The sequence below is a fragment of the Rhinolophus hipposideros genome (assembly GCF_964194185.1).
Source record: "Rhinolophus hipposideros genome assembly, chromosome: 14".
In the NCBI taxonomy this organism is placed as follows: Eukaryota; Metazoa; Chordata; class Mammalia; order Chiroptera; family Rhinolophidae; genus Rhinolophus; species Rhinolophus hipposideros.
This window is the reverse complement of record NC_138060.1, coordinates 49,857,825-49,883,942: the sequence shown is the minus strand read 5'-3', so window position 1 is coordinate 49,883,942 and position 26,118 is coordinate 49,857,825. Positions and strand designations below refer to the sequence as shown.

Genomic DNA, 26,118 nt, shown 5'->3' with positions numbered 1-26,118 from the left:
AAGCAAATTCTATGGAACACTAGTCCCGTGAGATATTCTGTCAAAAAAAAGTTTACTATGGTTATTAAGTTTGGAAAACACTTCCTGCTGCCATATCCTCGTGGAACTAACTACACAATGAACACAACGTATTTATAGAGTCTGCTTAAGTCATGCAATAGGGAAACCAATGTTTGATTCAGTTTTAGTTTGGCTGGGTTTCTCATACTTGGCCAATGATGGTTCCTTTTTATTCACTGATACCTATCAGCACACAGAGCACTTCGGGAAGTGCTACTCCAGGGAGACAACTGCGTTTCCTTTAGGAGTGGCTTAAAAACAAAAGGGAGCAATGGTTATAGTTTTGCCATAAACTGAATGTTTGTGTTCTCCCCTCCCTCATTCATATGTTGAAACCTAATGCCCAGTATGATAGTAGTGGGGGAAGGGGAGCTTTGGTAGGTGATTAGGTCATGAGAGTAGACTCTTATGAATGGGATAAGTGCCCTTGTAAGAGATCCTAGAGAGCTCTCTTGCCCTTTCCACCATGTGAGGACCCAGCAAAAAGATAGCTACTATATGAACCGGGATATGGGCTCTCACCGAACACCGAATCTGCTAGCACCTTGGTCTTGGACTTCCCAGCCTCTGGAACTGTGAAAAAGAAATTTCTGTTGTTTATAAGCCACCCAGTCTATCGTATTCTCTCATAGCAGCCTGAATGGACTAAGACAAGTCTCTGCTTAGTTCTTGATTTTCCAAGAATATGAGAATCCCTCCATTCTCCTAGATTTTGGTGGGTAGAAATGTGACTTGAACGGGGCATAGAACTGCATGTTACACATTTGTGTTCTGAATAGTTGCTTCTTGTCAGTAACTCCGAGAGTTTTATGTATGTACACTGTGTTGTGTTCATTTGTCTAGTCTGTTTTCTAAGTTTTTCTAAGCTAACCTGTGGTCTCAGGTAGCCTGAGTTAATGTATGCACAGCGAGATTGCATTGTTTAATTTTGCTTTTCTCTTTTTAAATTTGGATTTATAAAACTAGTACTCATGTGGCCATTTGCACCTCCTGATTTGGTTTACAAAGACCTCCAGGGACTCTATGTCTGGTATTCACATCCCCTCATCTATTTGGTATACATTAAAGACACATATCAGCCCTATATGGTATTTTAAAAATTCTGGTTAGATTGAATTCTACATCAGTTCTCACTCATGCTCTCATATTCTCGTATATGGGTGGTTGGGGGAGTGCATATATAGACACATGTACAAAGAAGGTATCTAAATTTGCTAATTCCTTACTTAAGAAAACTAGACAGGATTCAAGTTTTCTTCCATATAATAATGCCACTCTTAATTGCTTTCTGCAATACTTTCTTGAGCAGCAGAGAAGGAAATGGAGTGAGCAAACCGTGGCAGTGGATCTCGCGTCATCCGTCATGCTCATGAACACCGATCTATCATGCTTGTTGTGGCGGAAAAAGGTTGAGAAGTGCTGGGTAGTGGATCTCCCAAGGTCTCCTTCAGTGCAGAAATTCTGTCATTCTGTGACAGCTTTACTGGGAGCTTTAACTGTAGTCAAACAGTATTGTAGGCTAACTTAAACTCTAGCATCAAAGAAGAGACGTCTTCAACATATATTAAGGCTCCATAAAGAAAATGTATATGATCAACTTGGTTTTTGACTTTATAAGAGGCCCAGAGCTTCTTGGGATCCTTAACTTTCCATTTCGTTCTAACTGTTTAGAAAACTTTGCTTGTTTCTTCCATTTGGAACTCCTCAATAACCAATTCTTCCTCCAGTTTGCCATTGTTTTTTTTCCCCCTGTGGTTACCAATATTTTACCTTTTAAAATAAAAAAAGTATTGTTTTACTGTGGTAAAATATACATAAAATTTATTTTAACTATTTTTAAGCATGAATTTCTGTGGTGTTTAAGTACATTCACAATGTTTTGCAACTAAACTTACCATTTTTAATCTATGTCTGTATGTCTGGAGGATTTAGAGAAATTCCCATTGGGGCCTGACTTTCCAGCACCTGTTGTGTATGAATAAATTGAGACTGTTATTTATAACAAGACCTGCCAACCAAAGTCAACTATTGCCATAACATAGCTATAGTTATGATAAAAGAATGATTAACGTTTGCATGTTCCTTGCTTGAGACTACTTTGTGTCCCAAACAAGGAAAAAGAAAGTTGTGGAAATGGTGGAAGTATTACCCCAAGTCTAGTGGTGTTTGCCATTCCCATGAGGGTGTATGAAGATTTCACCATAAAGCCTATAATCATTGACCTGGGAAAAGTGATAAAAGGCTCAGAACACTTCCCCTGTCAACTGCAACGGTAGCTTGAAGATTATCTGTGAAATCCAGTTTTATCGGGGCACAGCCATGGCTATTTGTTTACTATTATCTATGGGTACTTTCATGCTACATCAGCAGGAGTTGAGTAGTTAAGGAAGAGACTGTGTGGCTGAGTGAGCCTAAAATAATTATTTTCTGGCCTTTTCCAGAAAAAGTTGACCAACTCCTGTTCCAGGGCCTCTGCCATAGGTCCCGAGTGTCCCGAGCTGCGTGTGTCCTTACAGTTCCACCTCAGACCATGGGCAGAAGCAGGATGGGCCCTGTCTGAGTTGCCTGTGGGTGCTGCATTTACTATGAACCCTGCTTTGGTGTGCTGCAAGGCGGTGCCATCAGGGTGAAAAGAATCAAAGGAACAGACCAGGTGTGGCAGACCTGGAAACAATGTTCTCTGATTAAGAAGAACATTTTATTCTGGACCAAGTGAGAGATGAGAGCCTGCTGGCTTACATAATGATTAGAGTAAAGGAAGCAGGGGCCCTTTAATTCCTGAAGTGGTTTATTAGGAAGGTAATTTAAGCATGCTATAAATATTTGTAAGGCTTAGGAAACGTACAGATTCGGTTGAAGGAAGTGATGGTTGTTCATTACATTTTGCAATGGAACACTGAGCAGTATTTCAATACTACTTTGATCCATCGTACATTGTATTCACCAAGGAGTCCAGAGGAGGGGAGAGGCTCTCTGGATTTCTGGCCTCAGAATTCTGCAAATGCCTTGTCCATTCCTGGAGTCCATGTCCCTGCGTTCAAAGGCCAGAGGGCAAGGCTGTCTCCCGCATCTCCAGGGCAGCCAGTCCCTGGTACCATTGGATTTTGCCTCTCAGTGTCTTCGACTTCTCAGATTTTTTTTTAAAGGGTGTTAGGTGGTTGGTTTCAAAGCTGCTACTCAGAGTGGGAGCAATTCAAGTAGATGGATGTGAGGCTGGGATGTGGAGAATGGTCCTGGAAGGGAAAGCAAGTGTGGCTGCTGAGGGTCTATGGCAGTCTCAGCCTACTCGTGTGATCCGAGATGGCGGGGTGCCAGAGTGGCTCTGCTGCGTGAATAGTCACCACAGTAATGTTAATTTGCTAACTTTTTTGCTAATGAAATAATTTGCTGAGAGGAGGAATTCAGTGAGAACTTTCCCCTTTCCCTCTTCTTTTTCTTTCTAACTTTGAGCTGCACCAGCGGTAGCTTTCATTAGCTGTGAGAGTGATAGAGTTAATGGAATCTTTTATTTCCCATTAGGCCAGTTCTCTTTCCCAGTGACTAATCTCCAGATGCCTTAAAAACAGCCTCACAAAACACAATGCAGACGACCAGAAATCCAATCAAGTTGGTCTTGTGGCTGAATGCCAATATATTTCTTTCAGCAGAGAGCACTCTTTAGAAACTACAGGTCTTGGTGATAAGATGATTTATCGCTTCAGTAGTTTCAGCAGAAACGAGAGTGGTTATAGAAATGTAGCTTTGAGAGACCACCAGAGGGCTGAGGCCTGCCTTCTGAAAAGATGATGTAAGCTCTCAAGTTACTTTTATTTGTAGGAAACCTCTAGGTAGGTTTCTGATAGCTCAGACTATAGAAAGGAAAAAAGAATTAATACAGTCATCAAGAATCCAGATGAATGCTAACTTCGTTTTTAACATTTTGTTCTTTTAAGATACCTCTTTCTAAGCTGTATGATGATATATTCTTCCAGTGATCCAAAGTCAACGTCTTTGCATGGCCCTTGACTGGCTTGCTCTCTGACGGATGTTGTCGAAGTAATTTCAAGGTTTCCTGTTGGTGACTAATTACCAGTTAAGTGAAAGCCAAATCAAGCCATGCTACTTGCAGTGCCCCAGGGGAACTGCTCATCTCCTCTTTCCATCTCTTTGCCCCAAAGCACTGGCAGCATCTATAGACCAATAACCTCCAGGTACTTACAAAATATCCTGGCCTATGGAAATGGTGTATTCCGTCAGGGAATTGATCGTCACAATCTAGAGACTCTCAGAATGTTTAGAGGCAAGCAGACATTCTAAGTAATAGGAAACCAAAGTCAAGGCTGGTTTTTTGCCTGAGCAGTCCTTTCCTTAACTCCATCCTCACCAGTCAGCTGCAGCTGATGCAACTAGACCATTTACACAGCAAATAAATCTGGTGCCATTGTCCCAGGCTGGCCACGGTGCCTCTAAATTAGCTGATAGAGGAACGAGTTACCAGGCTGCAGGTGGAAGAGAAGGGGGTGGCTCTTTTAGTTGTACTGGAAAAATTAGAAGGTAAAGCTTTCTATGTGACTTATTTGTATATGTTATAAATTATCTGTCGACATAAAGCTCTGCCTGGACTGTTGCAGTGAGCTATTAACAGACCTCCCGCTTCTCCTTCCACCCCCTTCCAGAGTGATCCTCTAATATCAGAGCCCTCCAGAAACCTCCCCTCATCTCTGGAATAAAATCTGAGGTCCTTACCGCACATGGTCTGCAAGGCCCTGCGCGATCTAGCTTCTGGCTGCCTCGCAAGGTCATCTCACGTCACTTGCCCCCTGGCTCACTTGGCTCCTGTCACACTGGCCGTTCTTCTGTTTTTCAGAGCAACAAGCCTGCACCCACCTCCAATTTTGTATTTACTGCTCAAACACAGTTAATTCCTTCAGCTGGCACACCTTACCCTCTTCCTTCTACTCGCTGCTCCAAGCCACCTTACGGACAGGCTGTCCCTGACCAGGTGAAGTTAGCACTCTCCAAATGGCAGCCTTATTTTCACTTTCTAACACTGGCCTCTGTTTTATTTTTTTCTAAAGCACTTATTGACCTTTTACATATCTGTTTACCCGTCTGTAATTTCTCTCCCCTTGCCAGAATGTAAGCTCCATGAAGGTGGTAGGAAATTTATGCTTTGTTCTCTGCTCTATCCTAGCATGGAGGTAAATATAAGTGTAAGGTATAGGGAACCTCATAATTTAATGAAATAAGCTATCAACCCAAAGTTCAAATATTGGTCCTTGTTCCAGTCCTTCAACAAACTAGCTGTGAGACAATGGGAAAGTCATTTAAACTTACCAGCCTTACGTTTCACATCAGTACAATGGAGTAAAGAATACCTTCCCTGTCTATGAGATGAGGAAACGAGACAATCAGATGAGTGTGTTGGAAGCTCTGATTCAGAGCTCCTCAGATTCAGAGCTTGTCAGATTCAGCGGGCCCCCGGGGGCCGTGCACACAGCACATGCTCATGAGCCACTGGCTCAATATTGCTTTTATCCTCACAGACCCTTGGGTGGGTACCTGGCCTTGCATCTGGGCTTTGACCTATGACCTAATGGAGACCTTTCAATAAATTATGACATCAATAATTCAGAGGCAGGCTGTGTAATTTCACTGTTTCTCCAGAGGGTTGGAGAAGTGTTCTGCTTCCCAGAGCCCTGAAAGTTCTCTCGACATAAAATCGTCTACAGAAGTGGGTTTGGCAGGCAAGCTGTCTTCCGTGACTCCAATGATGGTATTTCAAAATCAAGTTTTCCTTCAGGGAGTTCTCTGTTAGCCATGGATGATTGAAAAACTTCAGTGTCACCCTCAGGTAACAGCCTCTTTTATCCCTGACACTCGAATCCAATGTGATAGTGACCAATGTGTGGCAGATTTGGTTCTCACCTTTATTTTCTGCTTGGAGAGGAGGAGTGGCCAGTGGAGGCAGGAGGACCAAAGATCAGGGTGGTCCCGCGATGGATGAATTTTTCCCTCGCTGGTGAAGAGCCTCATAAATATTCATGAGTCCCAAAAGGTCCATGGTTATGGAGCATAGCTTTGGCTTTAGAGAGCTTTGTATTCTGGTTGTAATGGTGGTGATAATAAAGAAATGAGAACAATGATAATGAAGGGACATGTTTTTGTTTACTGATCTTCTACCTGAAGCCCATCAGGGAACATGTATTAGCCTCTTCTGTTTTCGCAATACTGTGCTGAGCCCAGAAGGAATGCTAATCAAGTGACATGGCCCCAAAGGAGTTTCCAGGTTAGGTGGCAGAGATAGGTACGTAACTGATGATGATGATGATGATGATGATGATGACGATGATGATAAATATAATAATAAACTAAATTACTTCCCACTCTTTCAGTTCCATCAATCTGCTAGTGGGAGAATTGATGAAAGAGGGATTAATTCTGGCTGGGAGATGGTGGGAGATATAATATGTATATATATATATATATATATATATATATGTGTGTATATATATATATATATATGTTTTTCCCCCCAAATAAACAATTTAAGAGGTGGTTGGGGAGACAGTATGAGAAATGTGAAGAACTGTGTGAAAAGAGATAGGCTTTTTGGTTCTCTTATTGTGAAGTGGATTGTTTTGTTTGTTCTCGCTTGGCAAACTGAAGTGGCCAATAATCAAAATAAACAGAGCAGACTAAAGAGATGGCGTGCTCACGCTTGGACATTTACCTCTGTGAGCCTACCATCTTCAGTGCCATTTGTGGAATCTAAAACGACTTAGGGGTGCACTCCCCAGTCTCATATTGACCCTGCAGGAGAGTAGATTCATAAGGTTGAACAGTGGCAAATGGCACTCAAAATTCAGGCTAGCCCTTAACCATCTGTGGAGAACACACGTCTCCTCATTCTTTCTCCTGTTTTCCCTTTTTTGAGGGGATGGGGTGAGCCAAGGCATTGAATCAAGGGAGAGTTTCTGGGGAGGGAATATTTGACTGTCTTGCTAAGAAAGCTTGGCTATTGTTTCTAGAGATGGTGTAATGGAGATTTCAAACCAGGTTTGGAAGATATCCTGGTCGATGTTTGCAGTTCAATTGATATTTCTTAAATCTCCATCTTCAAGCTCTCTTAATCTGATGACTGAGGCGAGCGTCATCAGGTCCTCTGACACCTTGATAAGTTTGTGGTCATCATGTGATTTGAGGAACAGGAAGTCACAACTTACGTGTATCTGGTACTCAACCACAAACACATGCCCCTGAAAAACTAAGCTGACTGTGTAGGTAAGACGAGGCTTTTTAAAAAGGTTATTGGTAAGTATTTCCCTAATTTATATTATTTGACAGATAATTACATATCTATTGTACTTACAGTGTGCCAGTCACCGTTCAAAGCAGTTTACAAATAAGAACTTATTTAATCCTTATGAAAGTCCTGCGAGGTAGACACTTTTATTACCTGCTTCCTTTGTTGCTTATATGTTTGTTTTGTGTTCAGATGACAGCTATAGATATGTTTGCAGTTGCCTCTAATTTAAGAACAATTCTTTGGGGAAAAAAACCCTCAAAACTTAGATTTCTGTCCCATTACTAACACCTCCTCCTCCTCCCCGGAAAATTGAGGACGTTCTGCCTTTATTTAAGCTCAGTGGCAAAACACCAGCTGTTTGAGGAGGTGTGGATCTTGACAAAGTCAGACCAGATTGGAAATGATTTTGATTGAAGTTCTCTAAGCGTCTGTGGAGAGTGAGAGTGTGTGGAAATTTCAGCCCAGTCTGTCCTCCGTTGGGGATTATGTGTTCCCCAGAGAGCAAACATGCGCCCACAATCACCCAGGACGACCCGGACTTCAAGGTGGTTTTGTTTTTGGATGCGGTGTTGTGGTCCTAGTGTGTCTTATTTCATGGAGGCGTTGGAGCATGTGTTGGAGGAACAGTTGAGATTTTAATCTTGTTTTGGTTGGCATTTTTGGTATATTTGCCCCTTCAGGTTAATTTAATTACATGCCAGATGGAGCCAGCAAGTGGATTTCATTTTGGAATTGTGTGTATCTTTCTAGGGCCCTTTGTGGCAGCCTGATATGAGCGTCCATATATCATTTTTGTTTAATTCTTGAAGTTAGTGCCTGGCACTACTTGGCAGACCTGCTCTGTCTTTTCCCCCCAGGTCTGAGATCCGCTGACTGGGTGGCTGTTACGCTCCTGCTGAGTGTGTTGGTTTCTTTCCAGTCTGGCAAACTTGGGATCTCATGCTGGGGGAAGGCAATCAAGCAATTGCAGCTAAAGCTGAGTGTGGGCAGGTGGATGGAAGAGGGTGCGGAGGCACCAGGGAGAGAGTAAGTGAGCCAGCAACCATAGAGGTAGAAGAGGCAGGATATGTGATCTCCCCTGGGTGAAACCCATCAGCCCTTGTGAGATAGTGGTGTTTGGATTTTCCCCTTGCATCTCTTCTCCTTCCTTTCGCCTAGGTGTTAGTTGCCTGCAGAATCCTTTGAGGAGAAATTACCCTTGGGCAGGCTTAGTTCACGGGTTGTAGCAGACTCGCTTTTGACTTCCAGTCTGAATACCTATTGGACATTTTCTGACCAGTGTTCCCTCCCACTCCATGCCTCTGCTTTTAGAAGATTCTTTAAAGTGGAGGCCCCTTGTTCTGAGGTGGAAGATTTAGTATACATCTATCTTTCTGAGCGAGGCAGGATAGTGTAGTGGTTAGGGGCCAGATTCCCTAGGCTCACTTTGTCTCTGCTGCCATTGGCTGTGTAACTTTGGTAAGTGAGAGACCCTCTCTGTGCCTTGGTTTCCTCATGTTTAGAAAAAGGTCATAATAATATCTACATCAGAGGGTTAGGCATCAGCACCGCCCTTTTCTCCCAGCCCTGCCTTTTTCTACAGAACGAAGCTCAATAGAACTTTGTTGTTTTGCCTTTTACTCTGGGGGGAGAGAAGCAGACGAGAGGAGAAAATAATGAATGTCAAAGGAAAAGTGATTCTGTCAATGCTGGCTGTCTCAACTGTAATTGTTGTGTTTTGGGAATAGATCAAGAGCCCAAAAGGCTCTTTCTTATGGATATATCACTCAAAAAACCCCAGAACTTGGTGACAATGGCGGTCAGAAGGACTGGTGGTTTCCAAGTAGGTTTAAGAATGAGACCCACAGTTACCAAGGGGAAGAAGAAGACAGAGACAGAGACAGGGAACAATGAACGGAAAACAGTGAACAAGAGCTTCAGCTATAGGACTGGTTTCATCCACAGAAATGCCCAGAATCTGAGATGCTGGCTGGATGGCGGGATGGAAGGCCCCAGTTGTGTGGGAAGGCACTCACCACAGGGCCATCTTGGAAAATTACTGTGGGTTTGATGGGTTTTGCTATTGGAAGGTACATTGAGCATTACTTGGGGGGAGTGCTTAATATCTGCAAATAGGCACTTCATGACTGGCCGCAAAGTCCTATTTTTACATCATGGTGGACGACGTCTCCGGTTGCCTTTGGTAGAGCTGGGTCCTCTGCAGTCCTTCAGAGTGTTTGAAATTCAGCCTGAGAAGCGCGTTGTGACCCACATCCAGCATAGGTCGACTTCCTCTTTTGCATGCACATGGACCAGATCTTCCAGGACACCTCGGGTGGAGATGCTGGGCCAGTCAGTGGCTCAGCTACAGGCCTGGTGGTGCAAGGCAATCCTGACAAGTTCACCTATGAGAGGCGGAAGGAGTCTGCGGCATGCATTTCTTTCGGCCAGGAGGATTTTTATTACTCCATTTTTATTACTCAAAATTGTGTGGGCATTTTTGGAGGAACATCCCTTCAGCTCGTAAACATCACCCAGGAATGCTTCAAGGGAGTCCAGGACAAGAAAATGATATTGAAGCCGAGTGGCATGATGAAAGCCACCTAAACAAGTATTTTCCTTCTCAACAAACGCACTAAAATCTTATCCCTAGAATGTTGCTGGGAATATCATACAGGCCTGGCTTCAGATATTAAGACTATTAAGATATCTTGGCAGACAAAAGAATATAATTTTGTTAGAACTAATATTATTCTGACTACTTCCTTAGAAAAGTAAACTTAATTTAAAAACATATTAACAAAACACCAACCCCGCAAGTATAATTATTCCTCCTTGTAACTTTGAGCCTTGTAATATGGAAGAATGAACCTCTGGTAATCACATGTGAATTCCCAGTGAATTCATATCTATTCTGGGTTTGGGGGAAATACCATCAGCTGAACAACAACAAGAAAAAATTTTGTTGTCACAGGCAAAGAAAAAGCCAGAAACATTCTACATGTGCCAGACAAGGATGTACTGTAGAAAAGGGTGCTAAGAAAAGTGCTTGGCTTGAATCAAGCTCCCCTTGATTTCAGTGTGTTCCTGTTTGCTGAGACTAAAGCAACACAGAGTGGCTTTGCAGCAGAACTCTTAGTGAGGCCACAGTTGACCTTGGCAATCAATCCCTAAATGGTTTCAATAGCTGATTGCTTCAGGCTGTTTGTAGTCCACATCCTTTTCTCTCAGGATAGTGTTTGGCTTCTGTGCCAAAGATTGGTCGAGATTCTCACTGGATATCATGGTAGTGAACATTTGGAGTCACAGGCAATCTGAATGAGCCAGTGGGTGCTCAGGAAGTGAAAACAAAGCCTCAAAGTGAGTTTGCTATGTAATAGCAAAGAGAGAGTGGAGAGAGAGGGGGCAGTGCCATCTCAGAGGAACACAGTACGTGGGGTTGGCACTTAAATACAGCATGGATCCAGGCACTGAATGGGAGGGGGACAATGTAGATGGTCCCCAGCCTCCTCCATCCCACGACAACCAGATTAGAGGGGACTTGAATGAAACATGCTTCTTGTTTTGCCCAAGTCACATTCAGTCTGCCAGATTCTGGCAACTTGTGTCTTCAGCTCCTTGGCCAGAGGAAGTGGATGGTGTCAGAGAAGAGAAAGGCCTACAGTGGATTGAAGAGGCTGGCAAGGAGTTACGTTTCCCAGACCTGGGCTTCATGACAACAGTTATCACCAAGTTCCGTGGCCACCTGCTATAACTCTCAGGGTCCTTCAATCTATCCATACCCCACTTGGAGGGCTGACATCAAGGAGTGGTTTGGAGGAAACGCTCTTCCATCAAGTAACCTCTCATTTTTCCCTGCACTGTCTGTGCTACTGATGTGTAACAATCAGACACACTTAATAAAATGGTTAATTGATTTTATATTAAAAGCAGAGGGGATGGCAATGGGAGGCCCAGTCCTCATGACTGAACAGCTTCACATTCAATTCCCTTCTCTAAGAGAAGTTATGAACTCCTACATATTATCTAAAGTTAAGCAATTCAGTGTAAAGGAAGATAAGAGGCAACATTTACATATATGTGTATATATATACACATACATATATATATGTATATGTATATTTATATTTTACTTGTGTTCCAGTTTTGGTCACTTGTTTCCATTTTTAGAGATTTATCTGAAGAACTATTGCACTGGCTTTGATGTTCTGTACAATGGACTTCTCTGAGAAAATGAAACCTACCTTTTTTCCACCATTGCACTGTCTCCTACTCTTCATTTCTTGCTGAAAAATATCACAACCCAGCCAAACAAAACAAAAAACCACCAAAAATTGTGAAGGAGTGGACTTTGTAAAAGAAAAAGGAGATCACATGTCAGTTAGGACTGTTGCTTCTCTGTAACTCAAGTTTTCTGGGATCCATTCTGGAGTAGAGAAAGTTAATGATTTAAGTCCTAAACCCAAGAAATGGTCTATTCTGAAAGAATATAGAAAAGGGCTGATGTTTACTTTTGAGGGGATCTTGATTTTTAAAAACCATTTCAACTTAAATCCCAGTGGACAAACTAAAGATCTCATTAATAGTTATTCCTAAACATTAAAAAAATAAAACTCCTGATTTACAATTGAAAACAAAACAAAACAAAACAAAACAAAACAAAACAATTAATTTGCAATATCTATTGTTTCACTACCAAGTTTAGTTCATTTATATTTTTTGTGATTATTGATACATTCGGATGTGTTGGTGCCATTGTAAACATTGGTTTCTATTTGTCCCACTTTTACTATGTTTTTTCCCCCTTGTCTTAATTTTTTGAGATAGGTTGAATTTTTTATTCCTTTATTTATATACCATTTTTTTCTTTCTACTGTTTTAGAATTTACACACTATTATTTTACTGGTTTTCCTTGAAATTTTATCATGCATATTGAGCTTTAACAAATTTCAAGTTAAGTATTTTGATCCCTTTGCCAAACCCAGTTGAATAATTTCAGTGAGCCCCTCCTGTCTTACATCCTCTTGTTCGTCATTTTAGTTCTGTCCTTTAATAAAATCTCACAAGTTAGACATTTTTATTATCTTATGGAGACAATACTGTGTTGACTTACTTTTATGCTTATCGTTTTATTCATCATGTCTTTTTGAATATCAGATATCTTTCCGGGATGGTTTTTCTTTTCCTAAAGCATTTTAAAAGCTCCTTGAATGTATGTGTTTTGATGGTAAACTCTTTTTGTATACCTGTAAATGTATTTCATTCTTATTCTTACAGAACTTTTCTGGACACACAATTGAAAATTGAAAGCTATGATTCTCTCCGGTGTTTTGAAGATATCCTATTGTCCTCTGGCCCCACTGTTTCCGTAGAGAAACATGCTCTCATTGAGATCATCATTCCTTTGTCGAGGATTTGAACTTTCTCTTTCATTGCTTTCAAGATCTTCCCTTTGGTGTTTGCAGTTTCACTATGATATGAGTACCTTTGAGTTTCTTTATATTTATCAATCTTGGGATACACTGACATCCATTGTGGAAAATTCACAGCCATTACTTTCTTAAATATTGCCTTTCTTTCGTTTTCTCTGTTCTGTTGTCTGGTACTCTGATTAGATCATTGTTTGACCTGATCTCCTAATGTCTCTCCTACAATTTCTATCCATCTTTTTTTGGTTGTCGCTGCACTTTGGGTAATTTCTTTGAGGATGCATTTTGTTTTCAAATCGGCCTGTTTCTTCTTTATAGTCTCTTGTTACCAGCATATTTTTGTGTTTGCATCGTTTATGTCATTAAATATTTTATAACTAGCTGTTCTGTACTCTGTATCTGACAATTTCAAAATATATTTGACATTCTTGGAGATCTGAATGCATGGGTTTTTTTGTTTCTGCTAAGCTTCTCTCATAGTGGCTTGCCTTCTGTTGTGTTTGGTGATCTTTGATTATGAATTTGTTGCTTGAATTTATTGTGGGTGGCCTGAGGATATACACTGGACTGTTTCCTCCAGAGGGGATTTACTTTTGCTTTTTCTAGTAGCCAGGGGCACCACTGATCTGAGACCATTTCAGACTCCGTTGAGGCTCTTGGCTTAGAGAGGATCCCACCTGTGGCTTTTCCCAAGTAGAAGAGAAACCTAGCCCAAAGCTGCTGTTGATATCTGCTCTCAAGACAACCAACCCTGATGCTCCCAGCTGCCCATGCCTGACACCACATGGGCACATGTGTGTGGGGTGTTCCTTGGAAACCTCTGTGATTTCTTGTGAGATTTCTTTGATTTTAATTATCTAGAGTTTAATTGTTACAGCAGTACAATTCCTCCCCCCGCCATTTTCCATAATACTAGAAGTGAAAGGACTTGAGAATATCTTTTTCCACCTTCACATTTAATGATAATTCTGCTGAATATCAAACAGGATTCCAAGATCTTTTTCTTTGTATTTTGAAAATATCACTCCTTTGTCTTCTTACATCCAGTGTTGCTACTGAGTACTCTGATGTGAATTTGATAGTTGGGGTTTTCTGCTTTTTCTCTCTAGAAGCTTTCAGATTTTTTCCTTCGATTTAAACTTTCAATATATTATATCTAGGGGTGGCTTTTTCTTATTCAACCTTTTTGGCACTCTGGTAGTTCTTTCAGTCTGAAGTGTTAGCTCTTTCTTTAATTGTGGCAAATTCCTGGTTCTTATTTCTTTAAATATTGTCTGTTCTCTTTTTATCCCTTTTTTTTGCTCTGTGGAACTGCTGTGAGATGGATGTTGACACCTCTGTTTTATCACATTTTTTCCCATGTTTAAAATCTGGTCCTGTTGCTTTCAGTGAGAGTTGCTTTGATTCTGGCTCACCAATTCATTCTGCTGTTTTATCAATCCTTTAAGTGCCCTTTTGCAAAACTTATTTTTCAAGCCCAGTATTTTCAATTGGTGGTTTGGCTTCTTTCGACTCCACATTTCCAATAGCCTCCCATAGTTCAATGAGGCTGTTTAAACTATTTGTTTTAAATTTTTGTTCTTTTTTTTCCCCCACTAGGTTTGCTTCTACCAGTGTAAATTGTTCCATTTTTTTTTTCTCTTTCGTAGCACACAAGCTTCTCTGATACCTGATTCTTTTCATTGCTGTGTACCTTGTATTACTTTGTGATGTTTAACAGCTTTGACTGTTTTCTATCTGGGAGACAACAAGAAGCTCAGACATTTGCCGGTCTCCCCCAGATAAGATAGCTTGTTGGGGAAGGTGCTCTTAGGACTCAAGGGCCTGCAGCTTGGGTCCCTTCACTCTCGGTCTTTCCTCACCTTCCTCCCAAGGATTTGACCTGAGTGTTTGTTGACTCTGCATGGCTCTGGGCTATGGAGAAGTGTTGAGGTGGGGAGCAGGAGTGGCCAGGAAGGGGGTGGAGGCAGAGGAGCAGGGGGGCCAGAAGGGGGGGCCCATCGTACTTGTTCCTGTTGTGGAACAAGTACTGCCTTGATATCACTGCTCTCCTTCAAGTTGGTGCTTCTGCTTACGTGGCAGTAATGGTGACCTGAGTGGCTCAGTTAGAGGACTCCCCTTGAATCTGCTCCTCTTCTGTGGCGCCTAATCCTCTCCAGCCCCAGCCTGTCCCTACAGTTGGGAACCCTTTCTTCTCTACTCTCAGAGTTTCTCAGCTCTGTTTCTTTTCAGTGGCATCTCTAGGATTGGCTCTAAGGAGGGAGCCAGAAGATGTGCTGTTCTCCACCTTGTCCAGAACTGGAAGCAGAGATCCAAAATTCATAGCTTTGTAAATCAATAATCCCATCCTTTGCAGAAAGTATAAGACATTTCCATTTGATGACGTCCTGTGGAATGTGTGGTCTTTGTGCTTAGAACCCGGAGCATTTGATCCTCAAATGGATATAATCTTAAACCGTCTTAGGGGAAGTAATTGCTGTTTTTATGTGAAGTCTGAAAAATGATGAACTAACTTTGTATCCTCTACATAGTATGATGGCAATCGATCATGTGAAGATCTGAAAGGAATCCATGTTTTGAAAGTTTTATGATCAGTGGTGAATGCTTCATTTAGGCATCTGTCATACAGTTCAAACTCCAGGGAGTTTGAACTTCTTGAGGTTAATGCAGCATTGTTCCTGATTATCATACATATGAAGCATAGACTAAACTAAGCATAATTTCTAATCCTCAGTGTGTGTGCATGCACGTGTAAGTAATGGGATATGCAGTAATATTGAGTTATTCTCAGCAGTTAATTACTGAGAGCTTTCTGAAACACTATTTAGATTTGTAATAGGTTGTTAACTCTTATTTAATATGATGGTAGGATTTCTCCTCATCCATGTTACATTTTGTTGGGTTTTGAATTATGGTTAGCGCAAATAATTGTAGTAGTTGTATAGTTTGCTGTTTTTGCTCACAGAACAAATGTATGTATCTTTTCAGATAACCTAACTTTAAGCTTCTTGGGGGCAGGCATTGTGACCCGTTTACCAGTGTATTCTTAGATTAGCATCTGGCATATAGTACGGTTGCTAAATATTTGTGGAGGTAGTAAGCATTGTAATCCCCTGTTTTAAAGATGTTCACACTGGCAGAGGAGGGTCAGTCAGAAGGGTCGATGGGTTAGTTAGGAATTGTGTTCATCTGTGAGCAATAGATCTGCATAAAGGTGGAGTCACCCACTATTTCTCAAATTTGGCTGCAATTTCAATCACCTGGGGAGCCTGGAAAAACTATTAATACCTGGGTCTCAAGCCCAGAGATTCTGATTTAGTTGGTCTAACTGCATGCTGGGGTTTGGAGTTGAAAGAAGTCTCTAGGTATATGAGTCTGCTTGGATTCCTATAACATGATATCACAGACTGGGTGACTTAAATAACAGATCTTGATTTCTCACAATTCTGGAGGCTGGGAAGTCCAAGATGAAGGTGGTGGCACAGTAAGTTTCATTCTGATACCTCTTCTCTTGGCTCGTTGGTGGCTACCATCTTGCTGTGGGCACAAAGAAAGTGAGCTCTCTGGCATCTTTTCTTATAAGGATGCTAATCCTGCCATATCCAGGCCCCACCTTTTTGACCTCATTTAACCATAATTTCTTCCTTCTAGGCTCTTTCTCCAAAGACAGTCACATTGGGGGTTTGGGCTTCAACATGGGAATTTTGGGGGGACAATTCAGTCCATAACTGTCATGCAGGGTGGCAGGCCGGGTCTCCTGTCCCTCTCCCCCACATAAAAACGCAGGATATGGTAAGGCCAAAAAGGAACACCCACGGAGCCATAGGTAGGGGAGCCACACCACTATAGTCTTGCTGGCAGCTGGGTTGGAGACACAGGAAGCAGGAGCCACACTATCTGCAACCTGCCGCCTGCTTTTCTGCAATCTGCACCCTGCACTCTGCTGTGCTAACTGCAGTCCGCCCTTGCTAGCTCAGCCACCATCTTCTTGCTAGCCCCTGTTTTCTTCTAGCATAGCTACGGCAGTTATGTTAGAGGCCAATAGCTCACTGGTTACAGCTGACGGCCAACTAGCCACAGCTGATGGCCATCCAATCACAGTCGATGGCCATTTACTACCTGAGCCAGCACCTTTTCACGTGAGGCCAAGAGCCTGGAAACTGCACTCCTGTCTCTGTCCCCACAATAACCCTAGATGATTTGAATGTGTAGGATTTATTTTTATGTCACATGAAAGAGGTAAGCTCTTCAGGTTGGTTTGAGGTTCCACAGATTTCAGAGACCCAAGCTCCTTCCAACTTTTTGCTTTGCCATCCCTAGGGTCTGGCCATGTCCAAGAGGAATTTTGGAGTTCTGGCCACCATATCCATCTTCTCAAAAAGAAAGTAGAGGAGGGAAGGAGTCTAATATATCACTGTTCCTCATTAGCTAGAACTTAATCACATGACCGCATCTGAAAGGAAGATTGGGAGACATATTTTAGCATAGTGTATCGGGCCCAGCTAAATATTGGAGTTTTCTTGATTTGACAAAGAAGAGAAAATGGATAGGTAGTCAGCTGTCAGTGCTCCACCTGGTTTCCGACCATGAATTCATGAGCTCCAAAGCTCAGGTTTCAGACCTTGGTTTCAACCTAGTAATTGTTCCACTGTTGCCAGTAAAAATGGGACATAGATATTAGGAAATAGCTGGTGGATGTATGCAATACATGTTTGGAAGATATGTGTTTTTTTTTTCCTGTCTCTTAGGCTTGCTACATCAATAAGTGCTGATTTGCTTCATTATAAAGTAGGGACGTGGGAACCCATGAACTTGAAGTATTCAGGTAGATGAGTGTGTGGTCATAAGCAGGACATGTTTCAATTCTTACTGCTATTTTGTTAGCATTTGACACAGTTGATTACTCCCTCCTTTTTCAAATGTTCTCTTTTGGGAATCTGGGTTTCCTCCTACCTCTCTGTCTTGTTTCCTGTGTCTCATTCGCTGTTTAATGTTAGAGTTCCTCAAGTTTGGGTCCTACGCCCACTCCTCCTTGCCTCTCCATCTTCTCCCTGTATTCTTTTTCTGTCTCATCCATGCCTTTGGCCTCAATGGCTACTTATCTATAGATAATTTTAACTTTATATCTCCAGCTCAGTCCTCCTCTGGGCTCCAGATCCATTCATCCAATTGCTAATCGACATCTCTTGGACATTTGAAAGACATCTCAAGGGCGACAGTCCTAATGCTAACTTCCCTGTTCATGATTGAGTCTTGTCAATTGCACCCCTGCAGTAATTGTGCCACCTTCCCCCTGGTCTAGACTATTGCCAGAAACACTGAAGTTTTTTTCAACACCTTTATTAAGGTATAATTTACACACCATAAAATTTACTTATTGCAAGTATACAATGCTGTAATTTTTAAGTTAATTTATATAGTTGTGTAACTATCACCGCAATCCAGTTTGAGAACATTTCTATTACCAAAATAATTCCCTCTAGGTAGCTTGTAATAAATACTGATTCCATCCTCTTCCCCAGACAGCCCCTGATCTGCTTTATGGCTCTATAAATTTCCCTGTTCTGGACATTTCATATAAATGAAATCATGCGATGTATAATCTTTTGCATCCAGCTTCCTTCCCTTAGCTGAACATTTGTGAGGTTCACCTGTGTTGTATTAATAGCATGTATCAGTATTTTGTTGTTTCTGTTGCTAAACAGTATTCCATTATATGGACATGTCACATTTTGTTTATCTGTTCACTAGCTGATGCACATTTTTGTCCTCGGGAACTCACTTACTAGGTCACGTTCTATTTTCTTCTTATCATTAGACATTTCTCACAGTTCTTGTTTTCTGTTTTAGTGAATATCGGATTGTCTGTCGGTGCCATTCCTACACCCCCTCCCATCAGAGCAGGGCTCTTGTCTGTCCCTTCCCCTCACCAGGTACCCTTGGCATTTAGCGCACAGTGCTTAGCCGTGTAGGTACTCAGTTAAAAAAAATTTCTTTAAGAAATCAGTGATTTCTTGGGGTTGAAACTTAGTTTTGGAACCAAAGCTAACTTCTTCAAAAAGTTGGCCTTACATAGATTCTCTTTTCTTTATCCATAACATGAGTAAATATATCCACATCCAAGATGCTGTGCACAGCTGATCACATTGAGAACCAGATGTGAGTCTTTGCCAAATCATATTTCCATGGCACCTCCAAAACAGAGCAAATACAGGCTCTTGTGTTAAGTTCTGTCTTGTTGGCATTGTAGCCAATTAACGAAACTGCTAATACGATGCAATACGAGCATCAGATCCGGTTGGCCGCCGGCACTGAAATCTGTGATACGTGTTTTGGAAGTTTTTGTTTTATAACCAGACAGACCTTTAGGCGTAGTGATGTCGGGGTGGTCTGCATTAGCCAGCCTTCTCCTTCTGCAGAGGTGGGCCTCACAGCTCAGAGCGGATCAAATACCTTGTCACAAAAGTGAGAATCACTGGTTCTCAAAGTGTGGTCCTACCAGAAGCAGCAACCGCCGCAGCCTCACCTGGGAACTTGTTAGAGATTCAAATTCTGGTGCTCCACCCCAGCCCTCCTGAATCAGAAGCTCTGGTGGTGGGCCGCAGGAAGCAAATAAGTTTCTCACAAATTTCCAGGTGATTCTGATGCAGCTCAAGTTTGGAAAGCACAGGTCTAGGCCACAGGCCTCTCACTACCAAATCACACCTGCCAGTCTATGCTGTCACCCCTGAGGAAAAAGAGAGGACACTTGGATGCAGGGACAGTGGAGTTTAGGGCCTGACTCAGTTGGAGATGTGGGGGGAAAGCTGAGCCTAGCGGCCTGCTTGTGATCTGAATTGCTTTCCCTGGTGCTACAGGCCAGCATCCCGTCTCGTCTCTCTTCATTTCGCTGGGTACTGGGCTAGAGATGCCCACTCAACTTTACCCTAGGGCTTTAGCGAGTAGCAGAATCTTTTCCCGTGTGACTTAATGTGTGTATTCAAGTTTATAGTACAAAGCAGGGACATGAATCAAAACTCAACCCATTTCAAGGATCCCCGGTTAAGTGCCCTGCCTTGTGAATGGCAAGAATGAAAATGTGAGTCGTGAGCATTAAGACACATCTTGATAGCTTACAATTTCCTTCAAATAGTGTGAAGGTCTCACCTAAAAGTACAGGAAACTCAGTAGTTCCGAAGGTGAGGAGGCAATATTCTGCAAGCCTGTATTAATACTTGCTAGGGCTCAGTTCTTTTGGTGTTAAATCACCTAGTCCTTACAAGCAGATCGAATCTCATCATAGATCAAATCCAAGCTCTGTGCATCAAACCTTGCATTAAAAAGTTCGCTTTGACTTACATGCTGCTGTTTTATCAGGGGTTCTCGAGGCAGCAGCCACTTGGGCTGGCGGTCCTTAATATTTAGGAGCTTTATTCAGCCTGGCCACTCGGGCCCCTCTGTGCACGTAAGCACCTGCATAGTGCTACTTGATGATCCGATTATACAGGAATTCTATGCTAGGTGACTTTGTAACTTTTCTTTAAATCTTTCTCAAAATACTTTCCAAGTGACAGAGCCACGAAATCTACCTTCTGGGACGTTGTGATATAAGAGCTTTCAGACCAAGACAAAGGGAGGTGCAGTTTGTACTTAAATAATATACTCCGATCATTGTATGGGCACGTAGGGGCTCAGATGTTTGCCAAGTGAACGACTGGGGTTAGGGGAAGTGGGGGAAGATTGACAGACTAGAAGAAAAGCAGGGTGATGAATAACACCGAAAGGCTTCGTCCTGACTCTGGTTTTGCACTGGCTCTTATATCATAAAGTGACTTAGGGAAACTTTGAAATTCACATTCCTGATTTTCTGATCTCATCCACGAGGATTCTGATCCTCTAGGTATGGGATGGAAGTCAGGAATCCATATTTTTAACAAGCTCCCCAAGGGATTCAGAAGCAGGAAGTAGCTGACCCAAACTGTAAGAAATATTCTTTTTAGAAGGCAAGGCATTTCAGTATGCTTTTTGAAAAGAAAACTGTATCGATTGTCTTTTAATTATATTTATGGATGTTTATACTTTAGAGTTGTTTTCACTTTTTATTTAGAAATATGTGCCAGGACTTTTTTTAAAATGGTTTTGCCTCTTGTATGATGCCTTCCCCACTCTAACAGTGCAAAAATATTCACCCATAATTTATCCTAATTACAACATGTTATATAATTAATATAAAAATAAAGTATATTGTATGTATAATTCTATATTATATAATATTACATATTATATTATTAAAACTAAGACCATCTATTTTTTTTTAAAAATGTAAGTCTTTAACATACCAGACATTTGTTTTGCTACAAGGTGTAATGAAAGAATGTGATGTATAAAACTCCTATTTTTAAATGTTTGATTTTTTTTTTTTTTTTAGCCATTTTTTGGAAATGTTCCATGTACATATACAAAGTCACACTTTTTCATTGGGGTATATAATTATTTGTAAGAAATAATTTGTAAAACAAAGAAATTATTTGTAAACCTTAAAACTTGTGCTTATATTGTTTTGAATCTATATGTTCTTATTTGTTTTCTGCACATCTGGTAAATGCTGGGTGATAGGAGGATTCGAAGTCTCCCAGTTTGATTGATGGTATTGGTTATTGTCTTCTTGTATTTCTATCAGTTTGCTTTCTGTATTTTTGACCATATTTTTGCATCTTCACAGTGAAAACTGTATTTTAATCAACACACGATATCTTAATAGTTTAAAAGCCGTGGGCTCTAGAGCTAGACTGCCTGGGTTAAAATCTAGCCCCATTGTTTCCTTTCTATAAGATGCTGAGCTCGTTGGTAACCTGTCTGCACTTAAAGTTTTTCATCTTTAGAAAGGGGTTATGATCACCTCTACTTCCTGGGACTGCTGGGAGATGTAAATGAGTTAATATGTGTGCAGAACACTGCATGACACGTACTCTGTTTCCCCGAAAATGAGACCTAGCCGGATAATCAGCTCTAATGAGTCTTTTGGAGCAAACATTAATGTAAGAGCCAGTATTTATTATATTATATATTATGTTGTGTTATATTATTTTATATTTATATTATATTATATTATATTATATTATATTATATTATATTATATTATATTATATTATATTATATTATATTATTATATAAGACCCCATCTTATTTTACTTTATAGTAAAATAAGACCCCATCTTATTTTACTTTATAGTAAAATAAGACCCCATCTTATTTTACTTTATAGTAAAATAAAATATAGTAAAACTATATTTTACTTTATAGTAAAATAAGATGGGCTCTTATATTAATTTTTGCTCCAAAAGACGCATTAGAGCTGATTGTCCAGCGAGGTCTCATTTCAGGGAAACAAGGTAGAAGGTGCTCGGTAAATATCAGCCATCCTTTTTATTAATGGCTCACTTTATATATCTGTCAGATGTCTGAAGGCTAGCATAATAGTTCTGCTATAGACAGGTCACATTGAGTTTTTCTGATATATTGAGATTGAACTTGTTGTAGTGCATGCCTGAATATGTTTAAAAATGGATTGAGTCCTCATGTAATAGCATATATTTGTCCCATGGTTGATGATGAGCCCTTAGGGCTCTATCAAAATTTAGTACCTTCTAGGAGTGTTGAAATCTGTACCTCTTAGTGGATTGGGGATGGTGGTGGCAGTGGTGGAAACCTTTGGTCACAGAATTGAGTAGCTGAGAGTTCTATGAAAGCATTGCACCTCTCCAGCCATTGCCACAAATTCCATGGTTTGAGAGGATTACAGACTTGAAAGCTTGGCTAGGATTGAGGTTGCCTTCAGGTGCTATGCCTTGGAACCTGTCCTGCGTTTTTGATGCTCGGATCCAGAATCTTTCTCTCCAGGAAGTTTGGTCATCATGAGAGAAATTCTGGAAGATTTATTGTTCTTTTCCAAGCCAGAAACCCTAAGGGTTTGAGTGTGAACTCTCCAGAGGTGAGGAGACCACTGTGATCATGGTGTTACAGTCCCACCTGCAGACGCATAGACACCCTCTCTTAGGTGACACGGGCAGCTCCAAAGAAGTCACTTTTTGGAGAATTTTAATATGTTGATCTCTGAAGATGAGAAAGGCTCAAACAATGATCAACAGATGATATTTCTTTAAAGACGTAAGGTAAACTTGGGAAAACACATCCAACATTTGATATCCTCCCTCCCTTGACATACTGAGTATGTTTCACTTTGCTGAATTTTCCCTGAGTTTTTGTTTTCTGTCAGCCATAGATTGAAAGTTTTAGAAACATGATGATTCTAGATCTCAAAAATGGTGATATTTTGCATGGTTGTGGGCAGCACGGAATTGGAAGGCAGCTGAAACCTCAAGAATCAGCATATACAGTGCTGGAAAGAACTGCTCCTTGCAGCTGTGTGCCTGCACCAGTCGAGGCCTCTGGTGGCGTGGGACTCTGCTGGAGGGGAGGAACCTTAAGGCAGAGAAACCCAAACCTTTGCAAGAGGCTTAAGTCCCTTCACTGCTGTTTGGTGTGTTGGTGGGATGGTGATTGGGATCTGGAAGAGTTAGGCAGTAAATAATTTCACCCAGTGAAGGGTCTTAAGCTACAGAAGAAAGTCACTGTCGTCACTGGCCAGGTCGAGGCAGCCTGAGCGAGGCCAAGTCCAGTGGGTTCCAGCAGTTTGGAGCAGGTGCTTCTCAGAAGGCGGAGTGTGTGAGGGAAAGTGAGGCAGGTCCCACGAGGCTGAGGTCCTTGTTCCCCTTTCACGTGGGGGATGGTGGCCCTGGTAGGCAGGTGGCCTCGGTGGCTCTGGCCCTAGTGTCTGAGCCTCCCAGGGAGCAGAAAGAGTCCTGACACCCTCTTGGAAATAACAGGAACGTGGGTTTGAAAGGTGTTCTGCTCGGTCATCAAGGAGAAGGCGATAACCTTCTGTCCTTAGGCCCTTTACTCCTGCATTTTAATTTTCACTTCTAAATGCAGATGAAATGATTTAGCTTTTTGTCAGGAGCAGCCTGTCTAGCAAAAGTTCCTCTTCAAAAGATTTATTTCACTGTTTTTTTCTCTTTGTCGTTTTCTTGTCATTTGGTTGTAAGTTCTGCCTGTCGGCAGCAATGAGCTGCTTCCTCAGTGCCTACTCCCGCTCCCATCATTACCCCCTGTATTTCTGCTCTTGCAGGAGTTTGGCTAATGGTGGTTGGTGTGCTCCTAGGCCCTATTCATCTCCCCTCCCAAAATAAAGATGTATGTTTTCCACTTGGAGGTCCTAACGTTGAACTTCATGAAACTATCAGGTAGCTGTGGGAGGCGGCTGGTTAAAAGGCTACCGGTGTAGACAAATGACCATCAGAGATGCAAGACTTGGAAAGCAGCGGTGCTAAAGGTCACCTCTTTGTGTGTTAGCATGAAAGGGAGTGAGTAAGAGCACGTGCCAGTAAGTGGGAGTGTGTGTGCACACGTGTGAGAATGTGAGTGTACAGTGCGTGAATGCGTGAGTTCGAGTGGATGTGGGTGCACGGGTGTGAGCTTGTATGAGGATGGGTGTGAGTGTTTGAGTGCATGTGTGCAGGTATGAGTGTCCGTGTGAAGATTGGTATATGTATGTGATTGCGTGTGTCTGCAGTGTACGTGTCTGAGTGTGTGTGCACTGTGTGTTCTTTCTAGAGCAGTGGGGTGAAGGACAGTAGAAGGTAGTGGCTTGTCCTTAGCACGTCCAAGGAAAGGGCCTGCCATTTGCCATGGCTCCCAGCTTTGGAATTGGACAAGGTGCCACCAAGAAGCTGGCCTGATGAGAATCACGATGGCTGTCTTCATGGGTTTGTTTGATTTCTCCCTTTATTCTCTCTTCTCCAGCACATTCTTTGGTTTGTTAACATAGCAAATAGGCTCTTTGTACACAATGAAGTTCACCTACACATCAGTGAATTGTACACTAAAGCTCAACACTAAAAAGAACACCATAGAAATTAGGTTTGCCCTGTTCATTTCTCTAGGAGGAAAGCCCTACACGACAGGATTTTATCTGGCAGTTTCACTTGGTTTAATGAAGCCTAATCCAAAAATATTGTTAACTTTTCTATTTAAAATGAAGGCTGTGACTTTCAGACATAGCTGCAAGCTCTAAACAGCAGTGCCTGACAGAGCCACGACCCTACAGGAAACCAAAAGTAATTTCTTTCCTCCCCAGGGAGGTGACCAACAGAAATTGCCCTTCTTAATGCCGTATGGACAGCTCTTACCTGTATGTGACACAAGCTAACTTAACTTTCCAAGTCCATCCTAAAAGAACACTTTGTTTAATCTGTTGCAATGTTTTAATCAGTCTCTCTTCGCTCCCCACCAAATATGATCGAGGTTTCATCACCTTAGAAGAGGAGTAAATTATTGATGACCTTCCTTAATGCAAATGGTTCAAACCTGTGCTTTTGCATTTAAACTATTTTAGGAGGTAGAGGAAGTGTGTTTCCCCCGCCCCCCCATCAGAGGCAGGAGGTTAGAATTAAGATGTCAGTTTGAAACAGGTAATGTGAAGAATCATTAATATGTCCCCATATTCTGCATAATGTGACAGCAGTTGGTTCGTCTGTCATCCATTTTCGAAAAAAACAACAGCATCCAGTTCATTTCTTTGTACCAGCTTCTGAATAATATCCTTTGCAAATACATGGTTCGTTGTTTGAACAGGATACATATGGGAGGCTGCCTGGAAGAGAGGGGAAGGCTAACAGGTTCCCAGTCGCTAAGTTGGTGGAAGCAGCAGGGAGAAAGAGGTGACCCCCTCTCTCCCTTCCAGCCTACTGCATATGCCTTTTCCTTGAAGCCTACTCAGGTTACCCTCTTCCTTTTCTGCTTCCCCCTGCGCAAAGGTGGCATGTTTATTAGCGAGGGATGCCATAGCTTGGGGGGGGGGGAAATGGGGGGTGGGCCCGCAGAAAGTGCTGTGGTGGGAGCCAAGTTTCCTTCCCTTTGTGGGTGAGGATTATAGCTGCTAATGCTGGGACTTGCCCGGAGTGGTGTCTGCACGGCTACATAGTGACATTAAATACAAGTCAGGCTGAAAACATGGACTCCTAAAGAGAAGGCAGGGTCAGCACTTAAATATTTGACCATTGGCCGCTCAGAAGTGACCCCAGTTCTTCTCTCATCGAAGGTGTTTGGTTTTCACTCCACAAAAAGGAGTGGGAGCAAATTTCAAGCAGAAGGACCTGAAAATAGAAATGTAAAAAAAGATTTTTGGTGCATCGGTTAGGCGACTTACTGTAACAGCTTGGTTTTAGTGGCTTCATGAAACTGCTCCTTCATGCAGCAGTCTGCTGTGGGTGTTTCTCAGCAGGTGACTCTCCCAGGGGGTGATTTAGGGACCCAGGCTCCTT

The 26,118-nt window shown here is 41.9% G+C and overlaps 1 protein-coding gene and 1 pseudogene across 4 annotated transcripts in view; both read left to right on the top strand.

Moving 5' to 3' along the window:
* OSBPL10 (oxysterol binding protein like 10) overlaps positions 1–26,118 on the top strand; it is a 257,267-nt gene that overhangs the window by 54,077 nt on the left and 177,072 nt on the right. The gene's annotated exons all lie outside the window — the stretch shown is intronic.
* On the top strand, positions 9,471–10,105 carry LOC308507336 (N-acetyllactosaminide alpha-1,3-galactosyltransferase-like; annotated as a pseudogene). Its single transcript has one exon. The product of its transcript is annotated as an N-acetyllactosaminide alpha-1,3-galactosyltransferase-like (transcript).